Source organism: Sceloporus occidentalis, unplaced genomic scaffold (assembly GCF_023333645.1).
Source record: "Sceloporus occidentalis isolate IW3139 unplaced genomic scaffold, rSceOcc1.0.p SCAF_6, whole genome shotgun sequence".
In the NCBI taxonomy this organism is placed as follows: Eukaryota; Metazoa; Chordata; class Lepidosauria; order Squamata; family Phrynosomatidae; genus Sceloporus; species Sceloporus occidentalis.
The window spans coordinates 112,441,436-112,461,067 of record NW_028316986.1 but is presented as its reverse complement, the minus strand read 5'-3'; positions in this window follow the sequence as shown (position 1 = coordinate 112,461,067).

The following is a 19,632-nucleotide window of genomic DNA, read 5'->3' as shown; positions in this document are numbered from 1 at the left end:
TATTTCAACTTTTGTTCATCTGCGGGGAAAGAAGAGATGACTCAGGGTGGATCGGGGTACATTTCAGGGGTATTCCTGACGTTGCTGATAAGAGAAGCAAAATATGTGAGCAATGGATGTGGTATATTTCTTTCCTTCCAACTCCCTGCTCTTATGCTCCCACTTTTGGCCAGCATGAGCCCAGTAGGGCTTTACTGCTGTTAGCCCCTTCTTGCATCCCCATAGGATTGCTTTGCCCATCTGCACCAAAGAGATGGTAGCATCTCTATGGGAGTGTTCCACAGACTGGGTGCCACAATGGAGAAATCCTCTCTGATCACAGTCTTAACAACTGGAGAAGATTTGGGGGGGGGGGGGGTAGGGTTCTTCCAGGTAGTTGATCCCAAGTTGCAACTCGCTTTTATTTGTTCCTTCTCTACCCCTGAAGCAGGGCTTCTCAATTATTTTCTGTCATGCCCCCTCTAGGAAGAAGAAAACATTTCGCGCCCCCCGCGCAACTGTAAATAGTATCATTTGTCTATAAAATTGTTATAAGTACACCTCTGCATAACAGAGCCTCGCGCCCCCCTTTACGGAGCCTCGTGCCCCCCTTGGGGCCCCGTCCCACTATTTGAGAAGCACTGCCCTGAAGCAAAACCGAGTAAGAACTGCAGGAACTGGGCTAGCAGGTAAAGGGAATGGGAACTGCAGGAACTGGGCTAGCAGATAAAGGGAATGGGAGCTAGAGGTCAGTAGAACTGGAAGTCAATAGCAGCGATGGGTTGAGAAAAGGGATGTGTATCACACCAAACGATGGGATGTGGTTGCTCAGCAATTAAGACGCTGACTCTGATGATGGTAAAGTTGAAAGATCGGCAGTTCAAGATCTAAGTGCTGCATGATGGAGTGAGCTCCCATCAATAGTCCTGGCTTCTGCCAACTTAGCAGTTCAAAAGCATGTAAAAGTGCAAGTAAACAAACAGGTACCACTTGAGTGGGAAGGTAACTGCACTCCATTCAGTCATGCAGCCCACATGATCACAGAGTCGTATTTGACATTGTTGGCTCCCTCAGCTAAGTAATGGGGATGAACACCACCTCCTACTTAATAATCATGTCAAAGGGGAAACCTTTACCTTTACCTTTTACTACACCAAATAAATACATGAACCTATTCAATGAGAACCTTCTTTCACATCTTTTCTTGATCCTGAAGCAGTAACAAAAAGCTAGTCACCAGCTTTAGGCCATTTTAATTATGATTTCCTAAATGTGACCCATGGTAATTTGCTGGGATTTGAAAAACAGAAGGTGGAAATGGTCAGAGGTCAAAATGTTTTCTAAGCTACATAGCACATGCCACCATTTTATTCATGTTAATTTCTGAAGCCCTGTCCATGTTCAGTCAACCTTTTATGCTGTTATTTTATAAGCTATGACAAAGAAAGCATTAAACACAAAGTAACATATTTAGATAGAGCTTAGTACAGCTAAGAGATGATGATGACCAAACATCAGATATTTGGTGTTGGTACTGGTACCTGCTAAAGCCCAAAACAGCTATAGATGTGGAAATCTATTCCAGTCACTTTATCATCCATCTGAGTGCATTCAACATATTCTTCCTATTTTCTTGTTTTCTTTTTCCACTTTGGAAAAAATTGAAAATGTGATTTCCCCATCCATTATTTTGAAATATAGTTAATTCCAGGACTACATATAAAGTTTCCAATATCATACACAGGAGGATTCCCATGGTAATAAATGGGACTGCATTAATTTATGTGGACTTCACCCAACTACCATCTCAAAGTTGAGTTAAAGCCATTCAGTATTAAACAACAGCTCAAAATGTTCCAGACTCATTTTTACAGTTCTGTTTGTATCAACAGCAGAAACAGAAACAGTATGTGTAAATTCACCTTTTCTCCAGAAAAAGAGGGTAATATAATTTAAATACACATGATTTTTTTGTAAAAACAACTCAAACCAAGTATTATTTTTTAAGACATATTTCTGGGATAGCCCAAAAGAGTTCCTCCTGTCCTGTGAAGCAAAACCAAAAGACAAAATTGTAATTGCAAACTTCAGAAACTGGATAACAGATTCTAAATGACTTTGAAAAGCTGTTGGGCACAGGTCTAACCGTAATAACACATGCACAAACCCAGGCTCACCACATCTACAGCATGACAGGAACTGAAATCTTATTTTAAAATGTTACCTTTGATTAAAAAGAAAAAAAACAAAGATCTTAACTTTAAACTACTTCTGCAGTGTTTTGAATAACTGGTAGAAGAAAGTGGGTTAAGTCCTATTGCTCAATGGACACAAGTTATACTGGATTCACTATTCCTTTCATGTTAATTTGATTGCCTCTGCTTTTTGGAATAGGGGAACAGAGACCTGAAAAAAATGGAACATCAGCCACACACTAAAGGAAAATGTAGCTGCTTAGTTTCCCCACAAAAAATTAATTTATTTAAAGTTTAAAGTGCATAACAGCCATATGAACTAGTACAATCATCTGGTGCCTTTTGTAAATGACAGCATTAAATATAGAACAAACAATCACATGAACATGTACAAACTTCCTTACCCCTCTGAGTAACAATGATCAACTCCAAAACATATCTGAGATGCATTCTAGAAAAAGCTGCCTCAGAATAAAGCCCTTCATTTAAAAAACAACAACAACCAAAGTTCAGAAAAAATACTTTTTTGGATGACAGTTTCCAGACCCTGCCCACCCCAGCCAACATCTCCACTGATCATGACCAACAACTGGGGGATTAAGAAACATTAATCAAAACAAGTGTGACTTTTCAAAACTCAGAAATGAACTACAACAGAAGTAACCAACCCACTGAGATGGAAAGTACAGTATTAAAAGAAATCCTGGATATGTGGATGGAATGTACTTCAAAATGTTTTCAATTTTACGAGCATTACTTTGCTGGAAGAAGAGAAAAATTCAAATTCTGGCTAGGTCTGAAGTAGATTTTGCATTAGCTTGCAACAAAGGAAGCAAACAGTAGGGACTTCTGAAATCAAGAACCATCTCTGGAGGGAAAAAGACCTCAGCATTCTTCTGCTATCCAGCTATAGAGTATGGCTTTATTCTATTGCCTACAGTTGGTTCAGCGTTAGGTTGTTGCGTTCACTGCCATACTATCAGGTAAAAAGGAGAACCTCTAAGAGTTGCAATGGTGGCAAAGGTTTGTCTGCCCCAAATCAATATCTAGATTCCCTATGAAGCTCACCTCCCAAAAGAGGCATGCCTGTGAGTATCACAGCTTATGTAACTCATTATACTACAAATAAGTGTAACATTATTATCCCAAAGTAACTACAAGCATGGCTCAATGAACAAATCCTCTGACAAATACTTCTTTTTGCGAAGTCTTTTTATATCCCTCTGCCCCCCCCCCTCCCTTGCCTTGTCCTCTATCTAGATGGATTATTTAGCAGCATAGAAATAGAAAGGATGGTGAAGGAGGGCTACAGAAACAGACTTTTAGTGCCAGGTTGCACGAGTATGTTGCAGTAAGTAATACAGGAAAGCTTGAGCTGGGAAAGAATGAGATCCTAGTCTAGTGGATCCTACTGCAGGTGTGGCTGCCTGCCTACAATAGGCAAGGTGCACAGCAGCTGCCTCCAGATACCCTTACTGCATGAAAAGAAAAACAGAGAGAAAGGGGGAAAGATTAGTCTGCTTTACCAGCTACTCTCAGCAGGTTAAGAAAGCACAGATCTACAGAACAAAATAGAAATCATAGGAAATGTTAGGGCTGGTGAATATAAAAATCATTCCAGGGTGCATTTTGGAAGAATCTTTCAATTGATTATTAGAAGATTCAAAATGTTTTTGCTTACTTGTCTTACCTGACCTGGTTGTTTCACTTAATATGTGCATATTGTTAGTTGTGAATAACAATAACAACAACAACATGTGCTGAAATATGTTCGCTTGCCCTTCTTTTTTCTGGTGTAGCAGTTTGAATGGAGCCAGCATAGCATAGTGGTTCGAGTGCTAGACTACAACTCTGGAGACCAGGTTTCAATTCCCAGCTTGACCATGATACCCACTGGGTGACCTTGGGTAAGTCACATGCTCTCAGCCTCAGGGGAAGGCAAGGACAAACCTCCACTGAACAAATCTTATGAAGAAAACCCCATAATAGGTTTTGCATTCGAGTCACCATAAATCAGAAATGACTTGAAAGCACACAACATACACGCAGTGGGTTGAGCACTGGCCTATGACACTGGAGACCATGGTTTGATCAGGAAAGCCAACAGTGTTTTGAAGTGACAAATCAACCAGAAGGCATTTATCCCTATTCTTTCCATATTATTTTTGCCTTTGGTGCCAGATTTTCTGTTAAAGAAATAATGCCCTTAAGTACACCTTTAATTACAAACAAATGTGTTGCTTTTAACTTATCACTTCCAAAATTCTGACATAGATATTCTACCATGTTGTTTTTCTCTTGGCTTATATTGCTTGTTTACCATTGACTTATTATCCTGCCTTTCTCCCAGAACTCGATTCAAAGCATTTTACAACATAGATTAAAGTAAAGCACAGCTAAAATAATAACTGCAGTTTGCCCTCCAAACTTGCTGGGGTTTGGAGCACATGACCCCTGTGAAAGTGGGAAAACTTAAAATAATTCTAACTTGCCCCCCACCCAAATCATATTTAACACACCAAAAAAGTGCACTCCAAGGATTAAACCTCCAGTGTGGATGCTGTTAAGGCAGTAGGGTTCCTTTGCAAGGCAGAAGTGGATGGCTGGCAAGGCTTGCCACTGCCTCCACTGCTGCCCTACACCATTTGCAATAGGGACTAACAAGCCTCACCTCATGTTCACAGTCTCTCATAGTCTTGTGAAGTTGGTAGTCCCTAATTAAAATTACACACGGCAGCAGCAGAGGTAGCAGCAAATAATCCATGAATAATCAAACCCACAAAAGTTAAACCTGCAAATGTGGATAGCTGACTGTAATTCTCCACTAACTGAAGGCAAATTCCTGCTCCTATCATTTATGTCTCTTTCTTCCAACATTTTCAAAAAGAGGGAAATTCCATAAGAGAAGCCTTTACTGTAAAACAAAGAGTTATAGTTGGAAGTATACTGTCAAAGGGAAGGAAATATAAACCACAGATTATTATTAACTGTATTTATACCCCCAGAATTTCCTCCAAAACTAGGATTGAAGGCAGCTAAACCTGGACTCCAAACTCTCCACTGTCATGATAAAGTAAAACATGGGTATATTAAAGGACCCTTTAATGTCTATCCAAGTAAGTGCAAACCATGTGTCCTGATCTTTGATTCCCTGAAAATGACCATATGCACCGTATTTAAAGGCAGAGGTTGGCATTCTGTTATAGGCAGTTATTTTATGTCATAAAACAAGTTTATAATCTCATAACTGTTTGGGGTTCATACTTATAATTGTGGCACCATTGCCATGTCTGCAAATGTCCCTCAAACCCACCTCAAAAATTCAGGCAGTGATACTGATTTATGGAGTTTTGTGGTGCTATTGAGTGAGACGGTGGTGAATTATGTGTCTAGCTCTCAAATGCCAGTAAATTGTTGTGACAGAACCCCACAGAAGGGCTTGTTTTTCCTCATCACTTTGTGGGTCACAGATAAGACGGTCTGGACACATCCACCTTCAATGCCTCATTCACCAGCACCACAGAACACCATCCCTCAGTACAGCTTCCTGGATTTTAAGGTGAGTTTAATGGCTCGTTACAAATGGGCACCCTAGTACGCGACGAGTGCATACTAGGGTTAGACAGGGGCGTCACTTCTTGACGCCCCTAACCCTAGTATGGACCCAGTCCGTACAAAATGGCGGTGCCCTATATAGATGGGCGCTGCCATGACTACGTCACCAACTCGCCGCCTCCAAACGAGGCAGCGCGGTTGTGACATCGTTGCGCCGTGCGAGGGCGCCTGTCATGGTCAGCCAAGATCAGGTACTGAAGATACTGTTATTAGCACTTGTCAGTGTTTGCTGGCAGCATTCCCGGACAGCGCCTAGAGCGCCCTTTCCGCGGTACGAGAAGGAGCTCCGAAATGGAGCTCCTTCTGCGGTTTGCATCACTGGCGCAGCCTTTAGACGGCGGCGCCAGGGATGCAAGGGAGAAAGGGGCTGAGCGGCCCCTTTCTCCTCCTCCCCGCCGCCATCGGGTGTCCTTGGGGCATGAAGCCCCAAGGACACCCCTTTCCAGGCCGTGGGGAAGCAGCCTTTTGCCGCTTCCCCACGGCCTGGAAAGCAGCGGATTGGGGCCTCAGAGGCTGCCATTGTGGCAGCTGCGGCCCCGATACAGCGGGGAAAGGGCCGGTTACAGGCCGCCCCAAAGGGGCGGTCTGTAACATGCCAATGAGTCTGATTGGGAGATGGAGCATAGCCACAACATTGTAGTTTACAATCCACTGCAAGATCATGGTCAGTGTTGATGCTGTGGAGTTGTACCCACCAATAAGCAAGGAATGCAGATCATATTAGATCATATCACCCTCACAAACAAATTCTTCAAAATGCAGACTTTCATCTGAACATACACCCCAAGTAAAAACAAAAAGTGCACTGTAGTCTTTTATATTGTGGACCATTACAACTCGGTGTCAGTTTTCAAAGAAGTAGCTGCATTAATCTCTTGCAGCATTTAAAGGAGGAAGGGAGTGGGATAAAAAAAAGACTAACTGGTATTTATTTTAGCAAGTTCTTTTGTGGATTTAAATCCACTTCTTCAGATGTAGCACAGAGTGATATTAAGGCTTCAGGTAAAAACATATTTACACAGTTGTGGGAGTGGAATAGAATGTAATAGGATTCAGAAATCAAGCAAATCATGTCCCTTGTCCTAAATTTTCAAAGGACTGGGAGAGATGATACATGTCTTTCAAATCTTTACAGTGGTCAATTTGTGCTGATGTATGAAAGCAATACATCTGCTTACCCAAAGTCAGTTTGCCTGGATTCAAACTCTCTCTCTCAGAATGCCTGAGCCCTTACTAACACTCAGTACAACATTTAAAGAAGTGGGTTTATATCCACAAAAGCTCATACTAAAATAAAAACCAGTTAGTATTAAAGGTGCTGCCACTTTTCTTTTTTTCATCTTCTTCCCCTGCCTTCCACCTTTTAAACTCTGTGTCAAGCACCACTGTTTCAGAAATAGGAGAAATGTGATTGCTTTTCAGTTCAGGTTGTGATATAGGGTAGTATGATATTACTACAGATTTTCCACTAGCCTTGCTGAATGTGTCACTGAGCCTTCTCTTAGAAATTGCTCTTGTAATTTACAGTTAGAAATTGGTAGGACATATGGAGGGAAACTTTATATCTTAGGGTGCAATCCCATCTGCAAGTTACACCATGTTTATACATTGGATCCTACTTATTTGGCTTACCACTAAACCCATTAAACAGAATGACACTTCCGTCCCCCAAATATGGATCAACTGAATGGTCTAAATGTGCATAGGACTATGCTACAAAGCTGTTCCTTGTAAATGAAGCCTGTGATTTATTTCAGCCTTTCCATAGTGATGAAACTTGTAGGGAGTGCGGTGGCTAGTAGATTTATGGTGCAGTGTTTACTTGGGATGGATGTTAAGGTACAAGAAGGGTATATCAATGTGCCCAATGTGTCAGAGTTAGTGTAAGGACAGGTTGCTCACCTGTAACAGTATTTCTTCGAGTGGTCATCTGCGAATACATACAAATGGGTTTTACTGCGCCTGCGCAGTGCTGCTCGGAACCTTCTGGAATCACTGGGCAGAGTTAACTCTGCAACATATTGAAACTTTTTGGCGGTAACTCCGCCCACCCGTTATAAGGCCCCTGCCTTCCCGCTCTTTTCCCCAGTTCCGAAATTTTTCCGCCAAGCAGGCGAAGGAAGAGAGCCAAAAGAGAGCAGGACACTGAGGGGACGGACGGGTGGGATTTGTATGTATTCGCAGATGACCACTCGAAGAAATACTGTTACAGGTGAGCAACCTGTCCTTCTTCTTCGTGGTCTCTGCGAATCATACAAATGGGTTAGACTGACAAGCTTAGGTATGCGGCGGAGGGAGTGTCCTGAGACCATAGCTATGGTAAACCAAGGGTATATTTATTACAATAAAGACCTTGAACCATAAAAGAGTCAGTCTTTTTGTAGATGCACAGACCAAACATAGCAATAACATTGCTAAACCTGAGAAGGGGACAAGAGGTCGTGCAAGACCAGTCCATGGAAATTGTGCAAATTATCATTCAACAAATTAACACAGTAACATATGTACATAAGTGCTGAAAAACAACCATCAGTAGTGCAATTAATGCAACCCCGAAACTAACACAGCCCTCCCGAAAGCTGCGTCTCGAATGGCTCTGGTGTCCAACCTGTAATGTTTTATAAAAGTCAGAGGTTGGGACCAGACAGCGGCCTTGCAGACATCCTCGAGGGGGATCCCTGACAGAAATGCAGAGGATGCTGCCACTGACCTCGTGGAATGGGACCGAACCCTACCAGGGAGAGGCTTGCCTAACAGATCATAGCAGAGGTGGATGGTACCAGCCACCCATTTGGACAACCTCTGCGCAGACACAGGCAACCCTCGCTTCGGTACCGAGTAGCACTGGAAGAGTCTCTCGGACCGACTGAAGGCAGCACTTCTGTCCAGGTAGAATGCCAGTGCTCTCCTGACATCAAGAGAATGCAGACGCCGCTCCTCCTCTGACGTCGGGTTCGACGCGAGGGTAGGCAGTACAATGTCCTGGCACATGTGGAAAGCGGACACTACCTTAGGCAAGAAGGTAATGTCCGTACGGAGAACTACCTTGTCCCTGTGAAATCTCAGAAAGGGCTGGTCCCTCCGTAAGGCACAGAGTTCGCCCGCACGGCGGGCAGAGGTGATGGCCACAAGAAAGGCGGTTTTCCAAGTCAATAGTCTCAAGTCCGCTGTGGCCATCGGTTCAAAGGGCTTGGATTGGAGGGCAGACAGTACCGACTCCAAGCTCCAAGCCGGTGTCGGTATCGAGGCAGGAGGATAAAGGTTGGCACAACCCCTCAGGAACCCCTTCACCAAGGGGTCCTTGAAAAAAGACACCCTCCCCCCGAACTGATATTTTGCGCAGATGGCAGAGAGATAACATTTGATGGATGCGAGGGAAAGCCCCCCATCCAAAAGTGCCATCAAAAACTCCAGTACCACTGGAGTGGACACTTGTGCAGGAGATAAGCCCATTTAAAGGCATAGGAACGCTGAGTAGAAGGTTTCCTCGCGGCCAGGATCACCGACTTCACGGCATCAGGGAGGGCGGTCAGGGTAGGATTCTCCAAGCCACCAGCGGTAGGCTGTCGATGTCCGGATGGAGGATCCGTCCGTCCCGGATCGACAGCAGGTCCCGGCGAGGTTCGAGACGAAGAAAGCACCTCCTGGAAAGATGTAGAAGGGATGCGAACCAGGGCTGTCTCGGCCACCACGGCGTGATCAAGATCGCGTCCGTGTGGTCTAGCATCATCTTGGAGACCACCCTGATGATAAGAGGAAAGGGGGGAAAGGCATAAAGGAACTCCTCCGTCCACAGGAAGGCGAATGCGTCTCCGAGGGATCCGGTCATTGGCCTCCTGGAGCAGAACTGGGGACAATGGCTGTTCCAAGCGGTCGCGAAGATGTCGATCTGGGGGGTTCCCCACCTGTCGAACAAGACGCTGACCGTTTCCGGATGGAGTCTCCACTCGTGGCACACCGAGGACGATCTGCTCAGACGGTCTGCCAAGTCGTTGTCCTCTCCCGGCAGGTGGATTGCTTGAAGAAGAACCTGTCTCCGAATGCACCAATGCCAGATGCGGAGAGTAATCTCGAGGAGCGTGCGTGACTTGGTGCCACCCTGTTTGTTGATGTAATACATCACGGTGGTGTTGTCCGTCTTCAAGAGCACCACCTTGCCTGTCACAGCGGGTTCGAAGGCCCTCAGAGCCTTTTCGACTGCAAGCATCTCGAGGGCATTGATGTGAAGAAGGCTGTCCGAGTCCGACCACCTGTCCTTTACGACTAAGTCGAGGAGGTGGGCGCCCCAGCCCTCTAGGGATGCGTCGGTTGTCAACGTGACCTCTGGCTGCGGCTGGTGGAAGGGCATCCCGGCGCGCACGTTGTGTTCGTCCAGCCACCAACCCAGGGAGGCGGCCACCGGTCTCGGTACCGTTAACCATCTGGACGGGGAATCCTCTATCGGAGAGAAGACCGAGAGAAACCAAGCCTGGAGCGGACGTAGGCGAAGTCTCGACCATGGTGTCACGAAGGTCGTGGACGCCATGTGTCCTAGGGCGATCTGGACGTCCCTGGCTCTCACTCTTCTGTGGGATATGCAGGGGCTGAGTGATGTTACCAGTGCTTGGAACCGGTCTGGTGGAAGAAAGGCGGAGCATCTTTCGGAGTCGAGGATGGCTCCGATGAATTTGATCTGTCTGGACGGGGTGAGATGTGACTTCTCTCTGTTGATTACCAGTCCGAGAGAGTCCAGCAGCCGGATTGCGAATGAAATTGCATCCTGAAGGTCCTGCTGGGAGTCCGCGACAAACAGCCAGTCGTCTAAATAAGGGAAGACTCTGTAACCCTTTTGGTGGAGGTAAGCTACCACCGGGGCCATGCACTTTGTGAAGACTCGTGGAGCTGTGGCTAGACCGAATGGAAGGACATTGTAATGGAAAGCGTCGGAGCCGACGGCGAAGGCGAGGAATCTCCTGTGGGACTCCCGAATTCCGATGTGGAAGTAGGCGTCCTTCAAATCGATCGTCGCGAACCACAGGCCCTGGTGTAGGAGAGGCAAAATGGAGGCCAAAGTTACCATACGAAAACGACGGTATTGGAGGAAGAGGTTCAAATCTCTCAAGTCCAGAATTGGTCTAATGCCCCCATCGGACTTCGGTACCGTGAAGTACCTGGAGAAAAAGGCCGCATGGAAGGAATCAGGGGATAGGGGGGAAATAGCCCCTTTGTCCAGTAAGGCGCGCACTTCGTCAAGAAGGGTGTCCGAGGGTGGGGTGGAAATGAAAGCCCCGGTGGTCGGGAGCTCTTCGAACTCGAGGGTATAGCCCCTACGGACGATGTTTAGTACCCAAGAGTCGGAGGAGATGGAGGCCCACACGTTGATAAAGGGCCTAAGAATGTCCAAAAAGTATCTGGGAGAGGCGAAGTGCGCTGAAAGGTCTCATGCCCTCTTTTTGGATTGATCAGGGTCCTGCCGTCGGTTCTTGCGGTACCGAGAAGGCTGGTTGCGGCGACCAGAGGATGACGGAGACTGGGAAGGGTATCTTTGGCGTTGAGGGCCCTGTTGTTGGAACTGCCGGTCCTGGTAGGAGGACCTGCTGAATTGGCCTTGCTGCTGTTGCCAAGGGCGGAACCTCCTACGGAATGGAGCCGGGGTGGGGGCAGACATACCGTGCTTCCTCGCCGCTGCCTTCAGCCTAAACTTCCGGTTTAGCCTGTCATCCGTCTCAGCATGGAAGAGGCCCGAATCATCTATAGGCATGTCCTCGATCGTAGACCTCACGTTGGCGTTTAGGTCCGAACCCCGCAACCAAGCGTGCCTCCTTAGGGCAAGGGAAGCCGCCATGGCCCTGCCCGAGCACTCTACGACGTTCCTGGAAGCAGTGATGAGCCATGCGCCGATGGAATGGGTCTCATCCCTAATCTCAGTGAGGGTTCGCTGGGCTTCATCCGGAACGTCGGGCACGATGGGGGAGATGCCTTCCATAAGGGTCTGAATATATGCACCCATACAAGCGGTGTAGTTGGTTGCCTTCACCGCCAGTGCTGCAGCCGCGTATGCCTTCCTGGCCAAGGCATCGACCTTCTTAGCCTCCTTATCAAACGGCACAGCCGCTTGCCGTTGAGTCGCAGTTTGCTGGGCACCCTTGACAATAGCAGAATTCTGCCGAGGGTGGGAGGTCAGCCACGGAGCTGTTGGGGCAGAAACCTTATAAAGGGATTCGATCTTGCGCGGCGGCCCCACCAGGGAAGAGGGGGAGTCCCACGAGCGTCTGACCAGGGCTTCCAGGGACGGCATAAAGGGAACCAGAGGTGTAGAGTGGGCCCTGCTGCGAACCCTGCGTTCAAGGGGGTCCCTGGCCTCTTCCTCGGGATATTGGAGGTCAATGTCCAGAGCCCTGGACATCTTGATAACATGCTCGAGGAACGACCTGACATCATCTGTAGGAGAGGCCGTCTCTGGGTGGTGCAAGAGCTGTGGGGAGCTCCGGGCCGGGTCGTCATCTCCCGAAGAGTATTCCGAATCCACAGGCTCGGGTTCGGAATCAGAAACTACCAAGTCCACCGCAGCATACGGTCTGGGGTGCTCGACAGGCCTGTCCACACGCCGAGATGGAGCCGCTGCCGATGGGCCTGGTCGGTCAGGAAGTTCGCGACGATGGGATACTTGGTCGCGAGGTTGGTCCAAATCCCGGGGACGGTCCCGACCTCGGGAAGATTTGGAGAGGGCCACCTCCTTAGGGACCGGGAGAAAAAATTGGTCCGTCTCCGAGTCGTAATAATACTGAGGATCAGTCGGAGAGCGTGGAGCCAGCAAAACTGGAGAAGGAGACCTCGGTGGCTGATCAGCTACCTCCTCGTCGTCCGACAGGAGGAAAGGGAGCGTTGTCGCCGACTGAGTCTGAGTTGGCACAGTCTGGGCAGCGGTGTCCCGAAGGCGGCTCGCAGTCGAATGGTGAAGGTCTCCCGTGGGAGAACGGTTGTCCACCATAGGCGTGGCCAGAGGGTCGACCCGTCCCGGAGAGTCGGGACGCGGGCGGTCACGGCGGGACTCCCGGTGAGGTTTGCGAGGGAGGGAAGAGTCGTCCGAGCGCCTCTTGGAAGGTGAGCCCGTATGGGAGCTAGTCTTGGAGGTCGACTTGGACCTCTTAGCCGAAGAGGATGAGGTCGCCTCCGGGGCTGAAGACTGCCTCTTCTTGGCTGACTTGTGACGAGGCGGTGCATCCGGAGGGAAGAACTGGATCGGGGACTCCGAGATAGTAGCCGTCCGACTAGCTCGCTCTTCGGTACGGGCAACGGAATCCCTCGAGCCCGAGGGTTCCTCGGAGGCAGTGTTCCTCGGTGTGGGGTCCGATCCAGGCTTGGACTTGGACCTCTTCTTCTCCGGAGCCGCCCGGGACGTTCCCGATGTCTCAGAGGAAACTCCCTCCGTACGGCCGGTAGCCGTTTCCTGCCCGACTGATCCCGATGTGCGGGAATGTTTCAGGGGTTTGGGAGCGGCATCGCGGGCCGGCTGGCGAGAAGAGTCTGAACTCCCCTTGTCCTGCCCCAGAGAAGTAGAAGGAGGGGCGCTGGAAGGGCCGCTACGAGCCTGGGCAGGTGGAGCCGAGGCAGAAGGGGCTGACGCCGGGCGAGGGTCCCCTTCCCTGATCTTGCCCTGGGCAATAGCAGACGTAAGCCGTGACTCCCGATTCTTACGGGCTTGGGAGGACATGGACTTACAGAGGCTGCAGACCCTGGGGTCGTGGTCCCGGCCCAGGCAGAAGAGGCAAGAGGAATGGGGGTCCTGGACAGGAACCTTTCCGCTGCAGATGTCACATTTCTTGAAAGGGGGAGACATCCTGCGAGCCAAAGCGAGATCCAAAGACGAAGTCAAACAGTCCGAAGGTCAGAAGTTACCAGGGGCGGGAGAGAGAGAATGGTCAAAAAACAGTCCGAAGGTCAAAAAACGAAAGTGATTCCAAGAGCAAGCGAAAGTTCCTAGAAGCAGCGAGCGCGGCGGAAAAAAGGAACTGGGGAAAAGAGCGGGAAGGCAGGGGCCTTATAACGGGTGGGCGGAGTTACCGCCAAAAAGTTTCAATATGTTGCAGAGTTAACTCTGCCCAGTGATTCCAGAAGGTTCCGAGCAGCACTGCGCAGGCGCAGTAAAACCCATTTGTATGATTCGCAGAGACCACGAAGAAGAAGAGGGTATTATCTGTGCCCCAATATTATGTTCTTGATGAGAATATAATTTTTTTGCTTTAGACTAGACAACCCCCATCCCCTTCAAAATCTCCACTGTCTTTTTATCATGGCAGAAAAAGTTAGCAACCAGCAGTGCATTATTCTGTCAGGTCTGCAAACATAATTATTCACAGTACAAAAATGCAAACATGAATTACCTTTGCTAATGTATTTTTAAGGCCTGATATTCTCATAGAAACACCAGATACATCAAAGTGATCACCTTATCAGTAAATAAATAGAAAGTGAGGCAGCTGTTATCTCTCACAGAAAAGAAGGAACATGTGGAACCTGCAACACAATGTTGTAGCCTAGCATGTTCTGATCAGAGTGTCTGTGACTTGATTTTCTTCCCCCAGGTTTTCCACTGTCCTCCATCCCACAAATTTCAAGGCACACAGCATGGCTTGGTGGGTTCCTCCACTTTGAATATTCTCTCATTTTGGGGAGCAGAAAGAATAGACTTGTGCCTAATGCTAGTTACATTAAAATTCTTTTGATTTCTACATCATTGTCTACAAACAGCAATCACCTCTGTCCTTGAGACCAATTACAAACAGGTTATTAATACGAACCAAGAAATACGTTTTTCAAACAGTAAAATTTCATACTGTCCTTTTTACAGAAGACACTCTTATTTTCCCACTCTTCCCTTTCCAGTCTTTCCACTCAAACCTTCTTTGCAGCTGGTTATCAGCTCTCCACCCCAGTCAACATGTCATGCTGATAAGTTCATGCAGTGCTAATTTTTGTAAAGATGTGTGGCCTTTTACAAAACTCTAGAAATATCCCAAATCTGATGATCTCTCTTCTGGCAGGGTTGGTGCCATTCTAGCTGCAGCTTCATGAAAACAGGAAGACTTCAGATAGAAACAGTCTTTTCTGGACTGTTTTCATCCCCCACCCCACCCCTAGGCCTCCATTATGTAGCATGCCCTCTCTTAAGAAGAGCTACATTGCAATATTTTATTTCTCCACTAGCACCTATGAAGAATGTTCACTTCTTTTCCTGGAAACATCTTAAAATAGCTTCTCAATGTAAACCAGGAATTTTCCTATCCAGATTGTGACATTTCCCCCCATTTCATATATATCTTCCTTCTCCATCCTATTTCCATATACTCCATTCTATTATTCCTTCCAACTATCCCCTTCCCCGGTTTCTAAGGAGGGTTATTCCCTTTGGTTTTGTTTTGTTTTCGTTTGCTTTTGCAAGCTGAGGGTTACTGAAGTCTGCTTTTCTATGGATAGCACTATTTTCTATCCATTTCCAAGCAAAGGGAGAATGGAATTGGCACTGGAATGTAAGTCTGTGATACAATGGGTATGATATTTATTGCCGTTCTGTGCCTTCAAGTGATTTGTTACTTTTGCAACCCTAAGATGACCCTGCCATGGAGTTTTAATGGCATGGCACATTTGTTCATTGGGAGGATTTGACCATGACTTCCACTGAGGCTGAGAGAATGTGACTTGTCCAAGATCACCCAGTGGGTTTCGATGGCCAAGTGGTCTCCAGAGTCATAGTCCAAATTCTCAAGCCACCAGAAGTCATTCCCAACTATGGCAACTATGGTGAACCTATCAAAGGATTTTCTTGATGAGTTTCTTAAGAGGGGGGGGGGGTTCCACTGCTATCTTCTGAGGCTGAGAGAGTGTGACTTGCCCAAAGTCACCCAGTTGGTTTATATGGCCAAGCTGGGATTTGAACACTGGTCTCCAGAGTCACAATCCAACATTCAGACCTCTACACCACACTGGCTCATGCTATTAGTTTGTGGTAATTTTACCTGTTATTTGTGTGTAGGTTATATAAATGTTATGTGAACATGTGGGTTATTCATGCTAAGCACTAAAGTTTGTTATGTGTTTAAAATAAAACACTGAAATATTTCCTAGATTAGAAACTATTCTCATAAAATAATTCCTTTAGAATGGTGATGACACTAGTGCTCCAGAAGAGGCTTTATTGGAAAGAGTGTCATTATTACTTCAACTTCTTGAGAACTGATTCTCTTCATACAGTGTAAAATAACACCAACCACTCATACCCCCAAATCACATATGGATTCATTATTCATTTGCAAACTGAGCATAAATGTTAAAATACAACCCATTGTATTGTCTATTAGCATGTATGGATGTGAGAGCTGGACAGTTAAAGCAGAATGAAAGAAAATAAATTCATTTGAGATGTGGTGCTGGAGAAGAGTGCTGAGAATAGCATAGGCAGACAAAAGGACAAACAAATGGGTCCTAGAACCAATCACACTGGAAATCTCTCTGGAAACCAAAATGGTGAAACTGAGGCTGTTGTACGTCATGATAAGGGAAGGCACATTGGAAAAAACAATAATGCTAGGAAAGGTGGAGGAAGTAGAAAGAGAGGAAGGCCATGTGCTAGATGGATGGACTCTATTAAGGTGAACTTTGGTATGAAGTTACAGAAACTAAACAGAGCAGTGGAGGACAGGGAGTCTTGGAGATGTTGCCATGGGGTAGCTATGAGTTGAGATCAACTCAAGGGCAGTTAACAACAACAGCAAGAACAACAACAACTATTAATTGTCAGTTAATAGATTATATTTATGTAATTGCAAAACTTAGGGTAACTAATCGGTGCACTTCTCCAGCCCTTGCCAACAAATCAAAAATTCTGATTTTTTCCCCTTTCTTTCTCAATTCTGCATGATTCGTTAAATTCAATCCTGAATTTCACTGTTACTAAGAGCAATGGTTTTTAGCTTATCTTTTCCAAACTTGCACCATCTGCAAGTTTAATGAGTACACCATCTACTTCTTCATTCACTCATTAATGATGATGTTAAATGGTACAAGACCAAACTTGAATGTGCAAAACACTGCTGGATACTTATTTTGCATCTTATCTTGATCCCATTATTGACACCCTTAAGTGTTTAGTCATTCAACCAATTACATATCTTTCTTATCATGGCTATTTTTTCTGAGTTCAGTTCAAGAGCCATTTGGAAGACATATCAGTTGTGTTTCCTAATTAAGATAATTAGATTAGCTTTGTATGAACTATACTTACCTCTGTGTTCAGCTCATGGAGTTGTCACAGATATGATTATGAATTGTTTATCTGGTCTATAATCTTCTCAGTTTCTGAAGTTAAATAAGAATTTCTTTCCTTTCTGTTCTCTTTATGAGACTGGGATGGCAGTCAGATATGTTCAGATATGGAAGCAAATGTGGCCAGGTAATTCTTTCACAGTTATTGAGAATTTCCTTTGTTAAATGGACTTGACTTGCAATTTTTGCTCTTTTCTAAACGGCTGCCTAGAAGTGCCAACAGAGTTATGTCTTTGTAAAAGCCAAAATGAAGTATTTTTCTATTTTTCTTACATTCTGACTCATTTGGAAAATCTTGTTTCTAACAAATAGCTGAAAATTAAGTTATGAGTTTGCTTACACAGTTCTCTTTGTGTGTATTATAATCCCCCCCCCTTTTTTTTCCTTGAATGGAGAGGGCCAGATTGCTTACCTATAACTGTAGTTCTTTGAGTGGTCATCTGTGAATCAAACAAATGAGTTTTCCTGCACCTGCACAGAGACATTCAGAAACTTCTAGAATTACCAGGGAAGACTTTTTGGCAGTAGCTCCACCCACCCTATATATATCCCTAGTGTTCCCCTCTTTTTCCTCAGTTCCAATGGACGCTGCATAGCAGCACCATGAGGGAACATGTGCAAGACAACCTGAGGGGAGCATGGGTGGGTTTGTGTGAATTCACAGATGACCACTTGAAGAACTACAGTTACAGGTAAGCAACCTGTCTTTCTTCATTGTGGTCTCTGTGAATCACAGAAATGGGATACACTAACAAGCTACACTCACAGGAGGAGGGAGTGTTGTGCAACCAAGCACCATGTCCAGTGGATTCTTGTTATATGTTGGGGTTTGATTCCAAGATCCCCTGTGGATAACAAAATCCGTGGATGTTCAAGTCCCATTAAATATAATGACATAGTAAAATGGTGTCCCTTATAAAAAATGGAAAATCAAGATTTGATATTTGAAATGTATACTTTTTTTTAATATTTTCAAACGATGGATGCTAGAATCAGTGTATAAAAAATTTGTGTATAAGAAGGGCCGACTGGACAACACTGCCCTCCCAAAAGCTGCATCATTCCTTGCCCTGGTATCCAGCCGTTAGTGAGAGATGAAAGTCACTGGCTGGGACCAGGCTGCAGCTTTACAGACATCCTCTAGGGGCACTCCACTGAGAAAAGCAGAGGATGCAGCTACTGCTCTGGTAAAGTGTGCTCGAATTCAAGTGGAGGAGTCTTCCCAGAGAGTTCGTAGGCTAAACGAATAGTAGTAGTCACCCATTTCAAGAAATGCTGATGAGTGACTGGAAATCCAAGCTTTGAATCTAAGTAGCAAACAAAGAGTCTCTCAGATCATCTCGAATCCAAAGTCCAGTCGACATAAAATGAAGAAGAATGTTTGTGCTTCTTCCTTTTCTCTCCTATATCACTGACTTTTTTAGTGGCTATAGAAGCCGTCTCGGTTTTGGCTGCTGAGGACTTCTGCTTCTTAGCGGGGATATCCTTGGATTCAAGGATCTTGAATGTGAGCCTATGCTCAGGTTTGAGTCAACGCTTGGCTGAGGAAGAAGGTTCTTGTCTCAATTTCAAAGAGCCAGGGCAAGGAGCGTCTTTACAATTACTTGACTCAGTTATCGAGGGCCTCTTTGGAGGTGGAGATGGTGGAGGCACCAAAACAGTTGCTATTGGTGGCGCATGCAGTTTCAAGGCCTTCTCATAAAGAAGCAACTGGAGACAAGAAAGGCGAGTCTTTAGGCCCTGAGGGGTAAAGGCCCTGCAATGGGTTCAAGCTTGCATATTGTGACCCTTGCCAAGGCAAAGAAAGAAATGAGAGTGCATGTCTTGGCCTGGAATTTTAGCCCCACCCTCCTCACATCACTTAAAAGACATGGACTGAGAAGCCATACTTGCTGAGGGAGGTTAGCATCATCAACAATCCAGATCAAGCCAAGAACATCAAACCAAGTCCAAATCACAAAGCAGAGAGTAGTCAAGGTAAAACTGAGTCAAATGCCAGGAAAACTCTATGCCAATGTCAAATCCGATAAGAGACAGGGTAATCAAAAATCAAATCCAATGATCAAAAGAATGTTATATTCAAAGTGAAAGTGATTCTATGAATCAGTTCCTTTGATGCTGCTAGCACTGTGTACAAAAAAGAACTGAGGTGAAAGACAGGGAATACTAAGGGTATATACGTATAGGGTGGGTGGAGCTACCGTCAAAAAGTCTTCCTTAGCAATTCTAGAAGGTTTCAAATGTCTCTGTACAGGCACAGGAAAACCCATGTGTGTGATTCACATAGACCACAATGAAGAACTAGAGTGGTGTAGTGGTTTGAGTGATGGACTATAACACTAGAGTGGGCTGTCAAGCCCACTGGGTGACCTTGGGCAAATCACACTCTCACAGCATCGGGGAAGGCAATGGCAAAGCTCCTCTGAAGATACTTGCCAAGAAAACCCCATGATAGGGTCACTCTAGGTTTGTCATAAATTGGAAATGAGTTCAAGCACAGAACAACAGTGTTTCCTTGAACAATGTGCAAGGAGTAAATGTG